This window comes from Oncorhynchus nerka, linkage group LG13 (genome assembly GCF_034236695.1).
Source record: "Oncorhynchus nerka isolate Pitt River linkage group LG13, Oner_Uvic_2.0, whole genome shotgun sequence".
Classification (NCBI taxonomy): domain Eukaryota; kingdom Metazoa; phylum Chordata; class Actinopteri; order Salmoniformes; family Salmonidae; genus Oncorhynchus; species Oncorhynchus nerka.
Genome location: NC_088408.1, coordinates 50,037,204 through 50,059,808, shown reverse-complemented (window position 1 = coordinate 50,059,808; position 22,605 = coordinate 50,037,204).

The following is a 22,605-nucleotide window of genomic DNA, read 5'->3' as shown; positions in this document are numbered from 1 at the left end:
TAACGATGGGCATTATGGCCAAACAGTTCTATTTTTTGATTCATCAGACCAGAGGACATTTCTCCAAAAAGTACGACCGTTGTCCCCATGTGCAGTTGCAAACCGTAGTCTGGATTTTTATGGTGGTTTTGGAGCAATGGCTTCTTCCTTGCTGAGCAGCCTTTCAGGTTATGTCGATATAGGACTTGTTTTACTGTGTATATATATACTTTTGTATCTGTTACCTCCAGCATCTTCACAAAGTCCTTTGCTGTTGTTCTGGGATTGATTTGCACTTTTCGCACCAAAGTAGGTTCATCTCTAGGAGACAGAACGCGTCTCCTTCCTGAGCGGTATGACGGCTGCGTGGTCCCATGGTGTTTATACTTGCGTAGTATTGTTTGTACAAACCCTTCTAACGCACCAAGCTGTATATTTGGTGTGTATGCTGCCCAAACGGTAATCCTCCCAACTGTAGGCATATCTGTAACTGCCAAAATAAAGGAAACACTTTAGTATACAATGGACACAAAGTACAGTGGCATTAAAAAGTATGTGAACCCTTTGGAATTACCTGGATTTCTGCATAAATTGGTCATCAAATTTGATCTGATCTCCATCTAAGTAACAACAATATACAAACATAGTGTGCTTAAATTAATACACAAATCATTGTATTTTCCTTGTCTATATTGAATACATAAATTAAACATTCACAGTGTAGGTTGGAAAGAGTATGTGAACCCCTAGGCTAATGACTTCTCCAAAAGCTAATTGGAGTCAGGAGTCAGCTAACCTGGAGTCCAATCAATGAGATGAGATTGGAGCTGCCTTGGTTAGAGCTGCCTTGCCCTATAAAAAACACTCACAAGATGTGAGTTTGCGGTTCACAAGAACCATTGCCTAATGTGAACCATGCCTCGAACAAAAGAGATCTCAGAAGACCTAAGATTAAGAATTTTTGACTTGCATAAAGCTGGAAAGGGTTACAAAGTATCTCTAAAAGCCTTGATGTTCATCAGTCCACGGTAAAAAAAAAAATGTCTATAAATTGAGAAAGTTCAGCACTCTTGCTACTCTCCCTAGGAGTGGCCGTCCTGCAAAGATGACTGCAAGAGCACAGCACAGCACAGAATGTTCAATGAGGTTAAAAATAATTATAGAGTGTCAGCTAAAGACTTACAGAAATCTCTGGAACATGCAAACATCTCTGTTGACAAGTCTACAATATGTAAAACAATAAACAAGAATGGTGTTCATGTGAGAACACCATGGAAGAAGCCACTGCTGTCCAAAAGAAACATTGCTGCACGTCTGAAGTGCACCTGGATGTTCCACAGGGCTACTGGCAAAATATTTTGTGGACAGATGTAATTACAGTTGAGTTGTTTGGAAGGAACACACACGACTATGTGTGGAGAAAAAAAGGCACAACACACCAACATCAAAACCTCATCCCAACTGTAAAGTATGGTGGAGGGAGCGTCATAGTTGGGGGCTGCTTTCCTCCTCAGGGCCTGGCCAGCTTGCTATCATCGACGGAAAAATGAATTCACAAGTTTATCAATACATTTTGCTGGAGAAAGTTAGGCTATCTGTCTGCCAATTGAAGCTCAACAGAAGATGAGTGATGCAACAATACAATGAGCCAAAACACAGAAGTAAATCAACAACAGAATGGCTTCAACATAAGAAAATATGCCTTCTGGAGTGGCTCAGTCAGTGGCATGACCACAAGAGAGCAGTTCACACCAGACATGCCAAGAATATTGCTGTACTGAAACAGTTTTGTAAAGAGGAACGGTCCAAAATTCCTCCTGACCGTTGTGCAGGTCTGATCTGCAACTACAGAAAATATTTGGTTGAGGTTATTTCTGCCAAAGGAGGGTCATCCAGTTATTAAATCCAAAGGTTCACCTACTTTTTCCACCCTGCACTGTAAATGTTTACACAGTGTGTTCAATAAAGACATGAAAATGTATAATTGTTTGTGTGTTACTAGTTTAAGCAGACTGTTGTTGTGACCTAGATGAAGATCAAATTCTGACCAATTTATGCAGAAACCAGGTATTTCCAAAGGGTTCACATACTTTTTCTTGCCTCTGTATATGTTATGGTGTAGGGTGCATTTTCCTGGTATGATTTAGGTCCACTTGTAGAATCTATGCAAAGGCGCATTGAAGCTGTTCTGTTAGCTCGAGGTGGTCCAACACCCTTTAAAGACACTATGTTGGTGTTTCCTTTATTTTGGCAGATACCTGTATGTGCTTGTGATAAAACTTCATCCACAATTAAGTTAAAAAAAGAAATAAAAAACTATTGATGCTGTGTGAAATAATTAATCTCTCTGGTGTGTTTTGAACATTCAGATGGGCTCCTGTGGTTGGATAAAAACAATATAATAAAAAAAACTCTGTTTTTATTAGTTTTTTCCTCCTGAGATTCTCCAAAATGTAATTATATTTTTGCATCACAGCACTGAAGTGTAAGTGTAAGTGCCTTTTTTAAAGGACTGTAATCTTCATATTTACCACTTCAGTCCTGTTTCAGTAATAATGAAATCAGACCTTCTTGTTCAATATCTGATAATCTACCATTTTTACAGGAGTGGTTAAAACATGCTAATAATGGTCCTCTGAGTACATCAAAAAAGGTTTGGTATACCTCCACTTGTATACCATACAGCCCTGGAGTTTTCCCAGACTAAAAGGCTTAAAGGCTTTAATTGCATCAACAAGTTCCTCCTCTGTAATTTGGTCTTTACGTGACTCTTTCTGTACAGCTGTTCATTTTACATTATTAATAAGAAAAAAGTCCTTACAATCAACTTTGGTTAGTGGAGACGGAGGAGCCTGAAACGAAAACATATGCTTAAAATACCTGTAACGGCTTTCTTCTGTCGAAGGAGAGTCGGACCAAAATGCAGCGTGATTAGTACGATACATGTTTAATGAATGAAATAAACACGACAAATACAAAAACAAGAACCGGACTGTGAAAACCTAGACAGCCTATCTGGTGAAATACATACACACTGAGACAGGAACAATCACCCACAAAACACACAGTGAAACCCAGGCTACCTAAATATGGTTCCCAATCAGAGACAACGAGAATCACCTGACTCTGATTGAGAACCGCCTCAGGCAGCCATAGCCTATGCTAGACACCCCTACTCAGCCACAATCCCAATGCCTACTAAAACCCCAATACGAAAACACAACACAAAATAAACCCATGTCACACCCTGGCATGACCAAATAAATATATAAACACAAAATACTAAGACCAGGGCGTGACAGTACCTCTTTCAAAATGTAGTTTGGGGAATAAATACATTATTTTGCAAATGTTTTAATATTTCAGTATCCCCAAAAATGTATCAATACATGCATTTGAAATGTATATTTTTCTTGTTTTGAATGGGGTTTTACGATAATCAAAAATAATAATGGGAGCTGGCTAAAATAATGTATTTCACATTAATGAGAGGGGAGGATATGCTTGATATTTTTTATCAAATGAAACAAACAATTAGAATCAAGCATAGCCTCCCCTCTCATCAATTTGAAATACATTATTTTAACCAGCATTTAATGAAAAGATAAATCAAATAAAAGGCATGTTTCTAAATATGAAGGTTATTAACACAAAAAGCACATCTCATCTGTTGTTCCATGAGTATATGGGCACTGTGCATCACAGCTGGATAGGATGTGTTTCCGCTCTGAAAATCCATACCATTACCAACCGTGTTACTGCTAGACCTGCTTTTCATTGGCCTTAAATCTTACCATTTGTGCTGCATGAAATTGTTACTTTTGCACTTGTTTTTAAGTACATGCCTCAAATATTGTCACCACTCGAATTTCAGCGCACGCAAGCACATGTTAGACAGGTAAAATGCCAGAGCTCCAGTTTTTACATGAGAAAATGGTTGACTAAAGTGCATTTGACATTTGCGCCGCCTTTGTGCCTGCTGAAAATAGAGCCCAGCGAGCCAAAATGACTCTGTCACTTTCTCAGGAATTAAACAAAGGCCTTTAAACAAAGCTCATCATCCGTGCCTTCTTATTCACTGCATCATCTTATAAATGGTACCCTATTCCCTGTAGAGTGCACTAATTCTGAATAAAATTAAGGAAATGTTATTTAAAAGTTGTGGACTATTTAGGGAATAGGGTGCCATTTGGAACACAGGTAAGAGTTTAAAGTTACATCAGCCACTGAACAACTCCCATATGCTGATGAGCTTTCTCATCACTTGCCTGTTTTGTTTTACTCAATATAGTCAGTGGCAATTTCATTATGAGTATCTTTACCCAATTAAAAATTAGTTAGGGATTTGATTACCAAGCATTTATTAGATGGCGCAATTTACTCACAATCAGCACCCTTTCATATGCATATGATCTTCGCTCGCTTTGTTTAACTTAGCCCATCTCGCTCTCGCTCTTTTTTCTCTCTCTGTCTCTCCCTCTTTCTCTGTCATTCCCTCCCTCTCTGTCTCTGTAACTGTCTCGAGAGGGGTCATTAGTAATTCAGTGTGCTGTGTTAATGTTAGTCTGGGATTTTTATTCCACAGACAGCTGGCCAACAGGATGCATGTCAAGAGCTCCTCCACTCCTCACAGAAAGGGTCAGACTCTGGACATGACTCAATCAGATCAAGTGTTAACCAGTGATCGCCAACACCCGCATAGCTGATGTTTTAGTGGTGTCGGAGGTCTGCATTGGATCTGTCAAATCGGTGAGCAGTTGCTCTTGTCATCAGTCACAAAGTCACACCCGTCCCACTCGCATTAGAAGTTCAGAACAAGAAAGTGTAGGCAACATAGAAATAAAGTTCAAATTGAAAATCATTAAACAAATAAGGATTTCTATCAGCCTAATCGAGGTGAAGATTACATCTCACATTCCAGTGTTTGAACTTGTAAACAAGGCTGCATGGGATTTATTTTAATGCGACTCTGTGCACCCAATGGCAATGTCCGCTTTAGGTATGATGCCGGGAGCTGCTGGAGGATTTGACAGCACTATGCAGATGTCAGCTAAAGCGGATCTGATTGATTTGAGCCCCCCTACTTTTTGGGTATTAAAAATGTTTGACCATTAAAAATCCTATTTCCCCTATACCCCTAGCCCTAATCCTAACTCTAACCCTAACCATAATCACAAAACCCTAAACCTAACCCTTAAGCTTAAAATAGCATTTGAACAAATTCAAGGCATAAAGTGTTCCTACCTTGTCAAAAACTAATGAGGATATCTGTGTATGGAGGAAGGCCCTGGGTACATCTCAGATAAAGTTATCACGGTGTGCATCCCATATTCTACCCTATTCCCCGTATAGTGCACTATTTTTGACATAAGCTTATAGGTCTCAGGTCAAAAGTATGCAGGGAATGGGATGCCATTTAGGACTGTCTCACTGTACTTCAGTTAATTAAAGGAACTTTACTGTAGTTGACTTTACATAATAATGGAGAACAAATGGATCCAGAGGAGCCCTGAAAGAGTTTAAAATATGTAACAATCATCCGTTGACAGCAGTGCATCAATCAAGGCTATAAAGGCTGTAATTGACTCTCCAGAGCTCTGAATACCCTGCCTGCATCCCAATTGTTACCCTAATCCCTTTGTAGTCCACACATTTTTATCAATGCAGGGTGCCATTTGGGATAGACCCTTGGTTATTTTGTTGTTGGTATATCTGCACTGTATTTCTTGTTGTTGCCGCAGCTCACTTGTTTCGGGATATAAGAACAATTGAATTTGAAGGCACAGACCGTTTCATCAGCATGAAGTTTTGTAGCAGAGATTAAAAGTGGGCATCATTGATTTAGACTTTTTTCTGTACTGTTGTCTGTTAATCATGAAGTCACATGTTTCTCACAGCTCTTTGGGGTCGAGGCCTGGTTACTGTTCAAGCACTTTTGGACGACTGCTGGTGTAAAAAATGTATTATACATAACATGTAGTTCATTGAATTTGATGCTACAGGACACATTCATATGTTACTAAGACATAAAAGGACATTATGTTCACATTGATCAACGACTTATTCAGCACAGTTCTAGTCTTAGCATGGTTTTCTCTGTACTCCTAAGGTCCCTTTACCATCCATTCTTCTACTAGAGATTTGTCTCTGTCTCCCTGTGTTATCTCCCATCCACCAAACTTAGTGCCGCTCTGTGATTAAAGAGTAGTCCAACAACACACACACACGCACACGCACATGCACACGCACACGCACACGCACACGCACACACACACACACGCACACGCACACTTTGTATTTATAGTATGTTTGCATGAGGTGACAGGATGAGAAAACTGATAAAAAGTGGGTAATTTAACTTGTCATTAAAACCCCCACTCTGGTGTTATCAGGCCGGCGTGACCCTGGGAGGCGCATCATAACTCAGACACAGAATAGGGCGCTGCTTGGGACACATTCAATGGTTATAATCATAGCCCCTTGTGTGTGTGTGTGTGTGTGTGTGTGTGTGTGTGTGTGTGTGTGTGTGTGTGTGTGTGTGTGTGTGTGTGTGTGTGTGTGTGTGTGCGTGTGCTAAACCAGCTGTGAAATCATGGCCAAGTGCGAACGGATGGAGCAGCGAGCAGAGAGAGTCTCTCTCTTCCGTGTGATTGACATGGCATTTAAAAGGCCCTTTCTCAGACACGGCTGAATAATTCACCAGTATCACACAAGCACACAAACACACACACACACAAATATCATATGAGCACAAAAACTCACACATCTTTTATTGTAGTTTTTTGGCAGGGAGTTCCGTTGAGACCAAGTTCTCTTTAACTTCTTATGGCTGGGGGCAGTATTGAGTAGCTTGGATGAATAAGGTGCCCAGAGTAAACTGCCTGCTACTTAGTCACAAAATCTAAGATATGCATATTATTATTATATTTGGATAGAAAACACTCTGAAGTTTCTAAAACTGTTTGAATGATGTCTGTGAGTATAGCATAACTCATATGTCAGGCAAAATCCTGAGAAAAAATCCAACCAGGAAGTGGAACAACTGAGGTTTGTAGGTTTTCAACTCATTGCCTATCGAAGATACAGTGGCATATTGGTCATATTGCACTTCCTAATGCTTCAACTAGATGTCAACAGAACTTTGTTTGATGCTTCTACTGTGAAGTTGGGGCGAATGAAAGGGGAATGAGCCAGAGGTCTGCCAGAGAGCCACGAGCTGGTGACGCTCGTTTACACGAGAGTTAGCTTGAGTTCCATTGCATTTCTGAAGACAAAGGAATTCTCCGGTTGGAACATTATTGAATATTTATGTCAAAAACATCCTAAAGATTGATTCTATATATCGTTTGACATGTTTCTACGGACTGTAACGGGAACTTTTTGACTTCGTCTGCACCTAGTGATCGCGCGTCATGAATTTGGATTTGTGAACTGAACGCGCTAACAAAAGGAGATATTTGGACATAAATGATGGACATTATCGAACAAAACAAACATTTATTGTGGAACTGGGATTCCAGGGAGTGCATTCCGATGAAGATCATCAAAGGTAAGTGAATATTTATAATGCTATTTCTGACTTCTGTTGACTACACAACATGGCGGGTATCTGTATTGCTTGTTTTGGTCTCTGAGCGCCGTACTCAGATTATAGCATGGTGTGCTTTTTCCGTAAAGTGTTTTTGAAATCTAACACATAGGTTGCATTAAGGAGAAGTGTATCTATAATTCCGTGCATAACAGTTGTTTCTTTTATCAATGTTTATTATGGGTATTTCTGTAAATTCATGTGGCTCTCTGCAAAATCACCGGATGTTTTGGAACTACTGAACGTAACACGCCAATGTAAACTGAGATTGTTTGATATAAATACAAACTTTATCGAACAAAACATACATGTATTGTGTAACATGAAGTCCTATGAGTGTCATCTGATGAAGATCATCAAAGGTTAGTGATTCATTTTTTCTATATTTCTGCTTTTTGTGACTCCTCTCTTTGGCTGGATAATGGCTGTTTTTATCTGTGACTTGGCTCTGACCTAACATAATTGTTTGGTTTGCTTTCGCTGTAAAAGCCTTTTTGAAATCGGACACTGTGGTGGGATTAACAAGAAGTGTATCTTTAAAATGGTGTAAAATACTTGTATGTTTGAAGAATTTTTATTATGGGATTTGTGTTGTTTTGTATTTGGAGCCCTGCACTTTCACTGGCTGTTGTCATATGGATCCCGTTAGCGGGATCTCAGCCCAAAAGAGGTAAGGGAGCCCTGCATATACAGTTGAAGTCGGAAGTTTACATACACCTTAGCAAAATACATTTAAACTCAGTTTTTCACAATTCCTGACATTTAATCCAAGTAAAACTTCCCTGTCTCAGGTCAGTTAGGATCACAACTTTATTTAAAAAATGTGAAATGTCAGAATATTAGTTGAGAGAATGATTTATTTCAGCTTTTATTTCACATTTCACAATCACATTCCCAGTGGTTCAGAAGTTTACATACACACATTTAGTATTTGATATCATTGCCTTTAAATTGTTTAACTTGGGTCAAACATTTCGGGAAGCCTTCCACAAGCTTCCCACAATAAGTTGGGTGAATTTTGGCCCATTTCTTCTGACAGAGCTGGAGTAACTGAGTCAGGTTTGTAGGCCTCCTTGCTCGCACACACCTTTTCAGTTCTGCACACACATTTTCTATAGGATTGAGGTCAGGGCTTTGTGATGGCCATTCCAATACCTTGACTTTGTTGTCCTTAACCTCTCTAGGGTACATGGGACGCTAGCGTCCCATCTGGCCAACATCCAGTGAGATTGCAGAGCGCCAAATTCAAATACAGAAATGCTCATTATAAAAATTCAGAAAACAAAAAATATTTTACATAGGTTTAAAGATGAACTTCTTAAACCAAACCACAGTGTCATATTCATCAAATGCTTTTCGGCGAAAGCATACCTAGCCCAGATCATACCTAGCCCAGAACATAGCCCAGTTGACAAATTATTACAAACAGTAACCAGCCAAGCAGAAGCGTTACAAAACTCAGAAATAGAGATAAAATTAATCCCTTACATTTGATGATCTTCATATGGTGGCAATCAGAAGACATTCATTTACTCAATAAATGTTCCTTTTGTTCGATGAAGTCTCTTTATATCCAAAAACCTCCGTTTTGTTAGCGTGTTTTCTTCACAGGCTCAAACACAGTCAAAACAATCAGACAAAAAATCTAAATCGCATCCGTAAAGTTCATAGAAACATGTCAAACGATGTTTATATTCAATCCTCAGGTTGTTTTTTAGCCTAAATGATCTATAATATTTCAACTGGACAATAACGTCGTCAATATAAAAGGTAAACAAGAAATGCATATGCGTATGAAAAAGCTCTGCGACACGGTAGGGTCCACTCGTTCAGACTGGTCTTACTCCCTCATTTATAAGAATACAAGCCTGAAACGATTTCTAAAGACTGTTGACATCTAGTGGAAGGCATAGGAACTGCAAATGGAGTCCTAAGTCCATGGATACTGTAATGTTATTGAATAGAAAACTACAAAACCAGAAAAAAAACTACTTCCTGAATGGATTTTTCTCAGGTTTTCGCCTGCTAAAATCAGTTCTGTTAAACTCACAGACACTATTTTAACAGTTTTGGAAACTTTAGAGTGTTTTCTATCCAAATATACCAGTTATGCATACCATATCTTCTGGGCCCGAGTAGCAGGCCGTATAATTTGGGTATGCTTTTCATCCAAAATTCTGAATGCTGCCCCCTACCCTAGAGAAGTTAAGCCATTTTGCCACAGCTTTGGAAGTATGCTTGGGGTCATTGTTCATTTGAAAGACCCATTTGAGACCAAGCTTAAACTTCCTGACTGATGTGTTGAGATGTTGCTTCAATATATCCGCATCATTTTCCTGCCTCGTGATACCATCTATTTTGTGATGTGCACCAGTCCCTCCTGCAGCAAAGCACCCCCACAACATGAGGCTGCCACCCCGTGCTTCACGGTTGGGATGGTGTTCTTCTGCTAGCATGCATCCCCCTTTTTCCTGCTAACATAACGATGGTCATTATGGCCAAACAGTTCTATTTTTGTTTCATCAGACCAGAGGACATATCTCCAAAAAAACGATCTTTGTCCCCGTGTGCAGTAGCAAACTCAAGTCTGGCTTTTTTATGGTGGTTTTGGAGCAGTGGCTTCTTCCTTGCTGAGCGGCCTTTCAGGTTATGTCGATATAAGACTCGTTTTACTGTGTATATAGATACTTTTGTACCTGTTTCATCCAGCATCTTCACAAGGGCCTTTGCTGTTGTTCTGGTATTGATTTGCACTTTTCGCACCAAAGTACGTTCATCTGTGGAGACAGAACGCGTCTCCTTCCTGAGTGGTATGACGGCTGCGTGGTCCCATGGTGTTTATACTTGCGTACTATTGTTTGTACAGGTGAACGTGGTACCTTGACGCATTTGGAAATTGCCTGGATGATCCAGAGATGTGGAGGTCGACCATTTTCTACTGAGGTCTTGGATGATTTTTTTTTGATTTTCCCATGATGTCAAGAAAAGAGTTTGAAAGTAGGCCTTGAAATACATCCACAGGTACACCTCCAATTGACTCAAATTATGTCAATTATTCTATCAGAAGCATGACATCATTTTTTTGAATTTTCTAAGCTGTTTAAAGGCACAGTCAACTTAGTGTATGTAAAACTTCTGGCCCACTGGAATTGTGATAAAGTGAATTATAAGTTAAATAAGCTGTCTGAAACAATTGTTGGAAAAATTACTTGTGGCATGCACAAAGCAGATGTCCTAACCGACTTGCCAAAACTATAGTTTGTTAACAAGAAATGTGTGGAGTGGTTGAAAGACAAGTTTTAAAGACTCCAACCTAAGTGTATGTAAACCTCCGACTTCAACTGTACATAATTCACAAATACAACATAATACAAATATACAAGACTACAAAACACACTCAAGAGAAACAATCATTCCTCAGTAAATATATCCCCAATCAACAATTTGAACTGCCCGAGAGGCACCAGTACAACTAGTTGTAGGGAACTCTGTAGATTGTTCCATTCATGGGGTGCAAAGAAACTAAAAGTAGATTTTCCTACAGTAACAGTGGAGACTAAAGGGATCTCCAGAGATCTTTGTAGTTGTCCACATATTCTAAGTCAGAACCGTCCAGAGTAGTGATGCAAGTCGGGCAGGCGGATGAGGCAGCAATCGGTTGAAGAGCATGCATTTAGTTTTACTAGCATTTAAAAGCAGTTGGAGGCCACGGAAGGAGTGTTGAATAGCATTGAAGCTCGTTCGGAGGTTTGTTAAACACAGTGTCCAAAGAAGGGCCAAAAGTATACAGAATGGTGTCGTCTGCATAGAGGTGGATCAGAGAATCACCAGCAGCAAGAGCGACATCATTGATATATACAGAGAAAAGAGTTGGCAAGTTGCTGCAGGGAGTGTTGAGTAGGGGTAGCCAGGTGGAAAGCATGGCCAGCTGTAGAAAAATGCTTATTGAAATAATTGATTATCGTAGATTTATCGGTGGTAACAGTGTTTCCTAGCTTCAGTGCAGTGGGCAGCTGGGAGGAGGTGCTCTTATTCTCCATGGACTTTACAGTGTCCTAAAACTTTTTGGAATTAGTGCTACAGGATGCAAATTTCTGTTTGAAAAAGCTAGCCTTAGCTTTCCTAATTGACTGAGTATATTGGTTCCTGACTTCCCTGAAAAGTTCCCTTCCCTGAAAAGTTGCATGTCGCAGGGGCTATTTGATGCTAATGCAGAATGCCACAGGATGTTTTTGTGCTGGTCAAATCAGTGAATAAAACAAATTTAGGGAGGTGGCTTCTAATGTTAACATGTTTGAAACAAAGGATTTCACGGTTACAGAAGTCAACAAATGAGAGCACCTGAGGAATGGGAGTAGTGCTGGGGGCTGCAGGGCCTGGGTTAACCTCTACATCACCAGAGGAACAGAGGAGGAGTAGGATAAGGGTACGGCTAAAGGCTATAAGAACTGGTCGCCTAGTGCGTCGGAACAGAGAGTAAAAGGAGCACATTTCTTGGCGGGAAGAATAGATTCAAGGCATAATGTACAGACAAGTGTATGGTAGGATGTACAGTGGAGGTAAACCTAGGCATTGAGTGATGATGAGAGGTTTTGTCTCTAGAGGCACCAGTTAAGCCAGGTGAGGTCACCGCATGTGTGGGGGGTGGGAAAAAAAGGGCTATCTAAGGCATATTGGGCAGGGCTAGGGGCTCTACAGTGAAATAAGACAGTAATCACTGACCAAAACAGCAATAGACAAGGCATATTGACATTAGGGAGAGGCATGTGTAGCCGTGTGATCATAGGGTCCAATGAGTAGCATTAGATGAGTCAGGGAGCCAATTCCGTAGTCTCTACTACGCTCAGCGAGCTGGAGACAAGGAGATTCAGACAGCTAACGGGCCAGGGCTAGCAGATGGGCATCCTGGCATGATACATATGGCCACTGGTCCCAGATCTGTATGTGCTGTATTACCATAGCCAATGCCTATTCAATGATAGATCCTCTGACATGACATATCTGAAGGTCAGTTGGTCTACAAAAGACCATCCATTGCATCTGAGTAAAATCACCTATGACATCCACAGTATGAGAAATGCCACTGCAATGTTTCACTTCTGACATGTAAATCAGTGATGTGTTTTTGTTGAACATTTGTGTCAATCATAAAAAAGGATAAATGCTGGGCTATTATAATTGGCTAGCCTCTGGCTAATTGGGTCGTGCGGTATTGTAGATCAAAAACACACACAGACGGTCTCTCTCTCTCTCTCTCTCTCTCTCTCTCTCTCTCTCTCTCTCTCTCTCTCTGTGCATGCTGTTTTTGGGGGGGAGTTTGAGTGTTCGGTGTGGAGGGCTCTGTCCTAACTAACTTTCTCAATTCTGTCCTTGGTCTTTTCTTTCAATTTTATTTTCTATGGTGGAGGGTTAATGCACTATTTATTTTAGCAGTATCCACAGGTTTTTTCAAAGTTAGGGTGGAAGAGGACAGAGTTAGTTTCCTGGGGTTTGGAAGGTGTGGTGTGCGCAATGGCTTCTCAGCGTAGCGCGGAGGAGACGCTGTCGATACGGCATGGATTCAGGTGTGTTAAAGTGGAGGAGGTTCTGCTTGCAGTCCGCTTCTAGAATGAACAAAGCTGTGTTTGTGTTTATGAAAATATCAAACTTGGTTGGTAGGCTAATTGCTAGTGGAATATTTGTAAGGGGTGTGTTTAAGGCCTACACGAGAAGGGGGTGTGAATCCTGGGCTGTGGTTGTGGGAAGAGCCTATTTTCCACAACCCAGCTATCCCTTTGAGATCGGTTCAGTCGGCCACCCTGCAGAGGCAACTGATGGCAGCGGGTTTACAAAGGCTAGGTGACATGCGACTGCTGGGAGAGGAGGGGTGGAAAACCCCGGAAGTCCTGGCACAACAATCAGGAATAACATCTCTTAGGCTGCTGGAAACATTCCTGGAGGGGGTCCAGGAGGCACTGTCTGAGACTGTCTTCATCCCTTTACACTTGTGTGTATAAGGTAGTTGTTGTGAAATTGTTAGGTTACATTACTCGTTGGTTATTACTGCATTGTCGGACCTAGAAGCACAAGCATTTTGCTACACTCGCATTAAAATCTGCTAACCATGTGTATGTGACAAATAACATTTGATTTGATTTGGTAAGGGGGGGGGGGGTGTTTGAGCGGCCAAAGGGGAAGGGGCCACCAATATTTCCGCCCCTGCAGAGACTGGAGACTGGCAAGGTGGTCTGGAGGACTTGTTAGATTTTAACACTCCGAGCCTGGGGAGTTTGAGGGGGTGGGAGGTAAAGCCCTCTACAACCTCTGCGTTAAGGTAAAGAACATTAGGAGCCTAACATACCTGCCTAACAGGAGTGAAGGCACATCGGTGACAGGGGGTATGTGGGGCGGAGAGTAAGGTGGGTTTTAGATGGAGTGGGCTCTACAAACACCCAGTACCAAAGAGGTCAGGGGACCTCCAGTGAAGGGTTCTTCATGGAGCCCTGGCCACTAACAGCTGGTTGGCACGGGTTGAACCGGGAATCGGGCAGGGATGTCCTTTCTGTGTAAAGAAAGAAACTGTGATTCATGTGTTTTCTGTGTGTGCCAGGTTAATGTCGTTAATGTCTCTGTTGGAATGTCTGTATGAGAGGTTAGGGGTGGTTTTTACTGTTGGGATGTTTATAATGGGATACAGGTATTCGAATAAGGAAAAGGCCAATTGTGTTTTATTGAATTTTCTGTTTGCTCAGGCGAAGTTGGCTATTTGTCTAACAAGGAGGAACAGGGTCAAAGGTGGGGGGATAACAGACCCTTTACTATTATTTAATGGGATGGTCTCTGCGCGCCTTAGGGTTTAGAGTTTGAGTTCTATAGAATGATAAAAAGTGTGGAGATGTTTCAGGAGATATGGTGTGTTGGGGGACTGTCTGTATAGCTGGGGAAGATGTTTTGGATATACTGTTGTAGAAGTGGTGAGTTTTTTTGGTTATTGTGATGTTGTTTTTGTATCATGAGGTAGATGGAAAGGTGAGTATGGTACATGTATGCAGTACAGGATATATTTGTGTTTTATTTTTAAGGTGGGGTGAGTTTTTAAATGAAATGAGAAAGTTTCATTAAAGAAAGACCAAAAGTCTCTCTGTCTCTCTCTGTCTCTCAGGCTGCACAGAGAGACCTCAGGGACTGACTTGGTATTGATTGGAGAGTCATAAGTGGGTCAATGAGAATGAGGCTGCTTCCCAAATGGCACACTATTCCCTATATAGTGCACTACTTTTGAACAGGTTCCATAGTGCCTTTTGGGATGCAATCATAGAGAGAGAAACACTTACCTAATACAGAGACCGTCTCCTGTCTGGCTATTGCCTCAGAATGGGAGAGAGAGACCCTTCCTAACCGCCTGGATCGCCTCCTAACCCCCCACCTGACATTATATGACCATATCTGTCAATCTTCCAACCCCCACAAACCATGACCACATGTATACATACCTGCTTAAGTTTGAGTGCCTTCTCATACTGTTTAGCATCAATACACAACATCAGTTCTTTGTAACCAGCATAATTCAGCCCTGATCATTCTGTCCACTATCTGGAGATGCCGGAGATCACATAACACTCATTCAGAACTCAGGAATGGAGTGGGGTTCTCTGCCCCTGCACTCTGGCCTGGGAAACCCCATAGCGGAGTGGTGTTGGTGTATAGGAGTCAGAATATGTGAGCGGAACGGAGTTTGCCCAATTTGACTGGAGTGCAGAGCTGGATTCCCAAAGTTAGCCTTCTCGCCTGCTCCAATTTCACTCCAGTAGTGCTCACTTCACAAGCTCAGGGCATGCCCGGCCCAGCATGCATTTGTAGTCCACTTATGTGCTGCTGTAGCCCCTTGTTTTAGCTACTGTCATGGAGTTTGGTCAATATTTTCAGAAAGAAACTGATAAAGCACACAGGTGCTAAATCAAGGTGACTTACAAAGACGAGGACCAAGAGGAAGAGAGGGAGTGTGGTGATGTAGTGTCCACAACTAAAGAATCATTGTGGAATCTGAAAAGACACGCATCCCGAAAGCATGACGGTGTACATACTACGTTCACATGCTAAAAGAAAGGAACTAGGTACGTAGATAACTAAGTGTGTCATTGTAGCGAAGTATTTATAAACAAGAAATCTGATCTCTTAAACGTTTCGTTCATTTTTGTTATATTACCTATACAATAGGCCATAATTTATTTTGGCCCAATAGGCCTGGTATATTCCCAAGTTCAAGGAGATTTCCATTTTGATTGGGTTATTTTACCCTAAAAGCTTTAGACCTACCTAGAATTGTTTTTAAACAACTCTGCATTTCTGACCAGCCTGGCAAGTGGCCAAAAGGGAGAGGAGAGGGGCTGCTGGATTGCTCTCCAGGCACTATCGCATTAGCCTGAAGCCACAGACTGGCCAAACTCATGTTTCTAAAAATTCACTCTAAAATTTATTCAAAAGCTACTCATTTTTTTGTTTAGTCAGAGCCTATATGCACAATTCATAGACTATAAAGATTTAATACAATAAAATGTTGTTTAAATGCTGAGCGCTTTATGTCCCTATGAGCTGATTGTGTCGCACTCGCAAATGCTTCACAATGTATTTGTTTGTAGGCTCTATCCTTGAAATAATATAGCCTAAATAATTCATTTTCATTCCATCTTAAGCTCCCTGTCTGGCTCCGGACCTATTTAGTGTGTGTATATACTGTTTAATAAGCCATGTAGCCTATTTGAAATTGTGTGATTCTTACAATCACCTTTTCGTGTTGATTCAAATACTTTTCATTCAAATCCGTATGGTTTGGTTTCAATACTTCAAAACCAAATGGTAGGTCCAGGTAGATAGGTTTGGAGTGGCAATTTTCTTTTTCCTGTGAGCAAGGAGAGGTTTTTAGCAGAGCGGTTGGAAAGGACATGGAGAGCTGAAGAGGTATACATGCACCGCTCCATGAGCGATGAGAGGGATTTCCAACAGCTCAACTCCGCTCACATGCTCTGACAGGAGTATGGTTAGTGAGGTAGCCTATTCTACCGGTCCTGCAGGGTTAGCAGTGAGGGAGGGGAAATTACATCTCAGACACACACACATACACACACATACATGCAGGTATGTGCACGGAAACACACACACACACACACACGCACACACACACACACACACACACACGCAGTAACACACACATACACACACTGTGTCTGTCTCTCTGGGCTCTGGGCTGTGTGTGACCTCTGTGGTCCTACCCACATGCGGTTGTTTGAGGCCGGTGATAAATGTATTGGTAGTGTTGATCTCAGATCGATTTGGCTCCACTGCGCAGCCAGGATGTGCGTCCCAAATGGCACCATATTCCCGTTGTAGTGCACTACTTTTGACCAGAGCCATATTATCCCTGGTTAAAAGTAGGGCACTATATAGGGAATAGGGAGCCATTTTGGACAATACCCAGCTCTCCTTTAGAATGGCAGAACTTTGACAATAAATACATTGCCATCAACCACTAATTACCAGCACAGATAAATTACCTTTAAAGATACATGCAAAGAGCACAGCCCCAGTCTGAACTCACCATTTTGTCCCAAATGGCACCCTATTTTCTATATAGTGACCACAGACCTATATCTTTAATCACCTGTAAGTAACCAATGGGCGCTGGTCCAAAGTAGTGCACTATATAGGCAATAAAGTGCAATTTTGGACACAGACCCCATCTGGTTGAGTTGGAGACGTGAATACAACATGTCATTTGTTAACTTGTTATAGGCTATTTATTGTATTTCAAAAGTGATAGTGAATTGTGTTTGGTTGTCAACGCAACCATATATCAACATTTGAAGGAGATGTGTATTCTGCTTGGATAGTTCCATCTGTGCCACTGACTTATTCTGGCATTAATTCCATTAATCATTGATATGTTGGATTCCCGTCTCCATCTCAACCAAAAATCTGAGTTAAAGAATCGGACTAAATCAAACCAAACTTTAAATGCACTTTAAATATAGTTTGGTTGAGATGGAGATGTGAAACTCATCTCCTTCAAATGTTGATATTTAGTTGTGTTGACAACCAAACAATTTAATATCACTAAATGTCATTGCATTTGAAATCAACTAGAGCTTTAAACCCTAGGCCTATTGTATTGTCTATTTTTTGTTGTTGAATTGAAACAATAGTTATTGATGACTTTGCTAATGTAAAGTCAAATGCCATCATTGATGATATGAGAGATAAAGTATAATCACATTTCATTGCCTCTGTTAAACCTACCCTTTGGAATGACTTCAATGGCAACACTGAATCGATTTAGTTTTTAAGTGGAGATCTCTCAACAATCATTCTCACAATAGCACATTAGGTAAAGCCAGTGACAAATCGTTAAACTGGGCTTGGTTAAATGGTAGCTGTAGGTAGATCAATTCTCCAGTAGGAGGTGCTGTCCAGATAATAATTTGTTGTTGTTCTGATAGCGAATATAACATCGAAGAACTGATGTTGTTTTAAAGGTACAAACTCAACATTACCTTTGAAAAAACATGTCTATGTTGTAATGTGGTTACCTAATTCCCTAAGGATGACATAATCATGTGGTTGTAATTTCACCCTCAAAATAAACAATTGATGACTTTTTTCAAATCCAATGTATTTTGCAAGTAGATTCCACATCACAATATGTTGACAAATTACATTGAAACAATGTTGATTCAACCAGTTTGTGCCCAGAGGGTTGTCTCTCTCTGGTGTCTTTGAGCTGACCTAGATCAGAGAAAATCAAATATTTCCAGACCTGAGCTGAGAGTGATTACAGGACAGGTAATCAGGACTGAACCTTAATTGCAGCGAGTTAATACCCTGACCTGTCTGTGCTCCCCTTTGGCCTATCTTTTGATCGAGCTTCTTTGACGTTCCTTTTGTCAGTGTTTGCATATTGTCAGTGTACCTTAAACAGTACGGGGAGAACTCTTCTTATCTTACCATCTGAGATGTAAAACACAGCAGAGTAGCAGTAGGCACATCCAGGAGAGCATCCAAGAGAGTCAAGGTGTGTGTGTGTGCGGCTTGCCTGCATGCGGCCTGCTACAGGAATAAATGCTGGTGATTTTCATCTCGTATTACCAATACAATAAATGCAGTAGCATAATAAAATCAACCTATTAAGAAATGGGGTAGTTTAAATTCACGTTAGTTGACAATTCGACCAACCATAAATCGAAACGAGATATTGAACTGACATCTGTGCCCAGTGGGTTATTGTCTATATACAAAACATTCGGCAGACCTGCTCTTTTCATGACATAGATTGACCAGGTGAATCCAGGTAAAAGCTATGATCTCTTATTGATGTCACTTGTTAAATCCACTTCAATCAATGTAGATGAAGGTGAGGGGACAGGTTAAAGAAGGATTTTTCAACCTTGAGACAATTGAGACATGGATAGTGTATGTGTGTCATTCAGCGGGTGAATGGGCAAGACAAAAGATTTAAGTGACTTTGAACAGGGTATGGTAGTAGGTGCCAGGCGCACCAGTTTGTGTCAAGAACTGCAATGCTGCTGGGGTTTTCACATTCAAACAGATTCCCGTGTGTATCAAAAATGGTCCACCAGCCAAAGGGCATCCAGCCAACTTGACACAACTGTGTGAAGCATTGGGTCAACATGGGCCAGCATCCCAGTGGAACCCTTTCAACACCTTGTAGAGTCCAGGCGCTGACGAATTGAGGCTGTTCTGAGTGAAATAGAGGGGTGCAACTCAATATTAAGAAGGTGTTCCTAATGTTTAGTATACTCAGTGTAGTACACTACTTTTAACTAGAGCCTTATGGGCAAAACCCAGTTGTGAAAAGTAACTAAGTAAAAGTACTTTGAAATACTACAAATATTTTTTGGGGGGGTATCTGTACTTGACTTTACTATTCTTATTTTTTACAACTTTTACTTGGCTACATTTCTAAAGAAAATAATATACTATACTTTCCCTGACACCCAGAAGTAATTGTTATATTTCAAATGCTTAGCAGGACAGGAAAAGGGTCCAATTCACACACTTAACAAAAGAGAACATTCCTGTTCATCCGTACTGCTTTTGATCTGGTGGACTGACAGAACACAAATGTTTGGTTTGCTTAATATGGTTAGCTTAAATGTGTATACTTTTGCTTTTGATAAATATGTACACTTTTACTGTTGTAATACATTTGGTTTGCTTAAGGAATTTGTAATGATTTATACTTTTGAAACTTGGATACATTTAAAACCAAATACTTTTAGACTTACTCAAGTAGTATTTTATTGGGTTTCACTTTTACTTTCACTTTTTTTTCACTTTTACTTGTACTTATTTTCACTCTTACTTTAATAACAACAATCACTCTAGTATCTTTGCTTTTACTCAAGTATGAAAATTGGGTACTTTTTGCAGTATTGGCAAAACCATGGTCTCTTGTGGTTTTGATGTTTTATATCACACTGTCTTTCTGCTGTATACTAATTGTGAATTATGTCTCACACCTCTATCAAGTAATGTGCTGTACTGTGACCTCGGTGACATTGTTTTACTATTCCCCAAAAGCCTGTGGTTGACTGCAGCAGCTCCACCGCCTCCATTTGCAGCACAATGAAGCATAACTCTCAATTATTCTGATCAGAATCAACTGAAAGCAGTTGATTCTGATCAGAATAATTGAGAGTCATGCTTCATTGTGCTGCTTTATCTGGGAATCAGCACCACAATGACTGAGACTGGAAATGATTAAATTAATAGTTTTGGCATGCTTTGATCTAGAACGGAATATCTGATAAAACGAATATATGAACCATATTAAATGAAAAATGGTGGGACAGTAATTTGTATTTCCGACTGATAGTAAGTATATATTAGCCTACGTACACAAAGCATTCATTTTAGTGAAATTGCATAGTGTTGTCTGTAATGAAATCATACAAGTTCTTCCTATCTAAAATCGTAGAGTCCTGTATTCAGACTGAGGGAGAGGAGATTATGTCGTAGCTTGGTTGAAATGTTTCTTGTCAAACCAATTTTACAGGGATGAGGGTATTGAGTTCCCCTGTAGGTGTCGTTTGCCACAGACTGTCCCCTCTCCCATCATAAGTCCCCAGGGACACCTTTCCCCAAGCACGGATAGATTTGAAGAGGAAATAACCATAGAGCTTTATCTTCTCCATACTACTAAAGCATGTTAACATAGGCCCTATGTATACACAAGGACACCAGCCAGGATACTATACATATACATGGCCAGACAACACAGTCACAAATAAATGATCACATGCACACAGTCAGAAATAAGTGACTCCAAGAGAGAAGTGAATTTCGAACAGCCCCGGCTGCAGCTATAGATTGCATTATGTCTGCACAGGGTCTTAGTCATTTTTCCACATGCAGGCTTAGAGAGAGGGGGAGGGGTGTGTGAGGTGGACAGAGGAGAGGAGAGGGGGATGGGGTAGGTCTGCATAGATCTATGTCTGGGAGGGAGCATCACATGATCAAAGCCCCAGGCTGCTCTCACACCGGAGGAGGACTCTCAATAAGACAGGCAGAGATGAAAGAGAAGGAAGAGAAGGAACGAGGGAAGACCAGAAGGAGAGGGATAGAGGAAGAGGAGAGGCGGTAGAGGAGGTTCTGATCAAGAATAAGCTGATCCTTGGCATTGATTGGGCCGTTCGTGGTCGATGTGGGGCAGATTAACAGATCACTTCTACTGTAGGTCCTATGGTGTCTGTCTGGTGGTGTTTTGCTGGGTCTCATGTAAAACCCACACACACAGCTCACACAACTTGAATACAGCATAACACACACACACAACTCTGACTGCTGGGTCTAAACACACACACACAGTCCAGTGCCTGCTGCTTCATCCATCACACGCTGTGTTCAGCTCTCCCCATGTCCAAACAGCAGATGGACAGCTGATATTTGCCATTGATTACCTAGTGTGGCACTGGGCGACATTGTAAAGTCTATGGATTAGGACAGACAGCATCCATAAATGAAACATCCACAGATATTGGGAGCCCTGGTCAGAAGTAGTGCACTAGTGAATAGCGTGCCATTCGGGACGCAGCCCGATCTCCATGCAGCTTCCTAAACAACTTGTTTTTCCCAGATTAGCCCCAGATGAAGTAGTCTGCCGAGAGATTGTCCCATAGCCGGGGAGGATACATGGTTTATTTAGTCTTTATTGGGGTCGTTAAATCACACCCCGTGGACTAGCAGGATAGTAAACAACCCGGGAGTTTTTTTTTCTCTCTCCAAGCCGACTGGCAGAGATATAGTGTGAATCATGGCTAGTCTACTTTGTGACGGTGTGGAAAGACTGTATGGAGATTGTATCAGTTGCTCATGCAAAACTACTCAGAGAACACATAACGCTTTCACACAATTGCTCATGTCGCCATAGAAACCCAGGCATAACATTACTGAAACAAAGTTGAAACACTATGAAAGCAGGGGAGGACATCCACATTCAGCACAAAGGCTGTACTAAAAATATATAGGCCTACAGTAGAACAAACTGACAGACAATCCTCATGTCACTTATTGTTTTGCCAAGATCTTATTCATCGTATTTTAGATTGAGGAACGGAAATGACATGAACAAGACTTTTGGCCATTTTTAATGTGGAAGATGAAGTGTTGACAATTAGTAGATTTATGTAAGTCCAGCAACATACATTATAAATAGGGCGGTGCACCATTGGGCGGCGCACAACCGGCCCAGCGTCATCCGGGTTTGGCCAGTGTAGGCCGTCATTATAAATAATATCTTGTTCTTAACTGACTTGCCTAGTTAAACAAAGGTTACATTTTTAAAATAATAATAATAATACATTAAAAAAATGCATGTAAAACAAACACATTTTAATGTCATGCAAATACATTATGAAAAGTTTGTTTTCTTATTAGAGAAGCTTCAGTTCCTGTGCCTTCCTTCTGTTTTCCTTCTCTATGCGGCAGCAGGACAGTATGTGGAGAGACGGAGAGCTGAAGTTGGTCTCTCTGGTTTCGGCCCACTC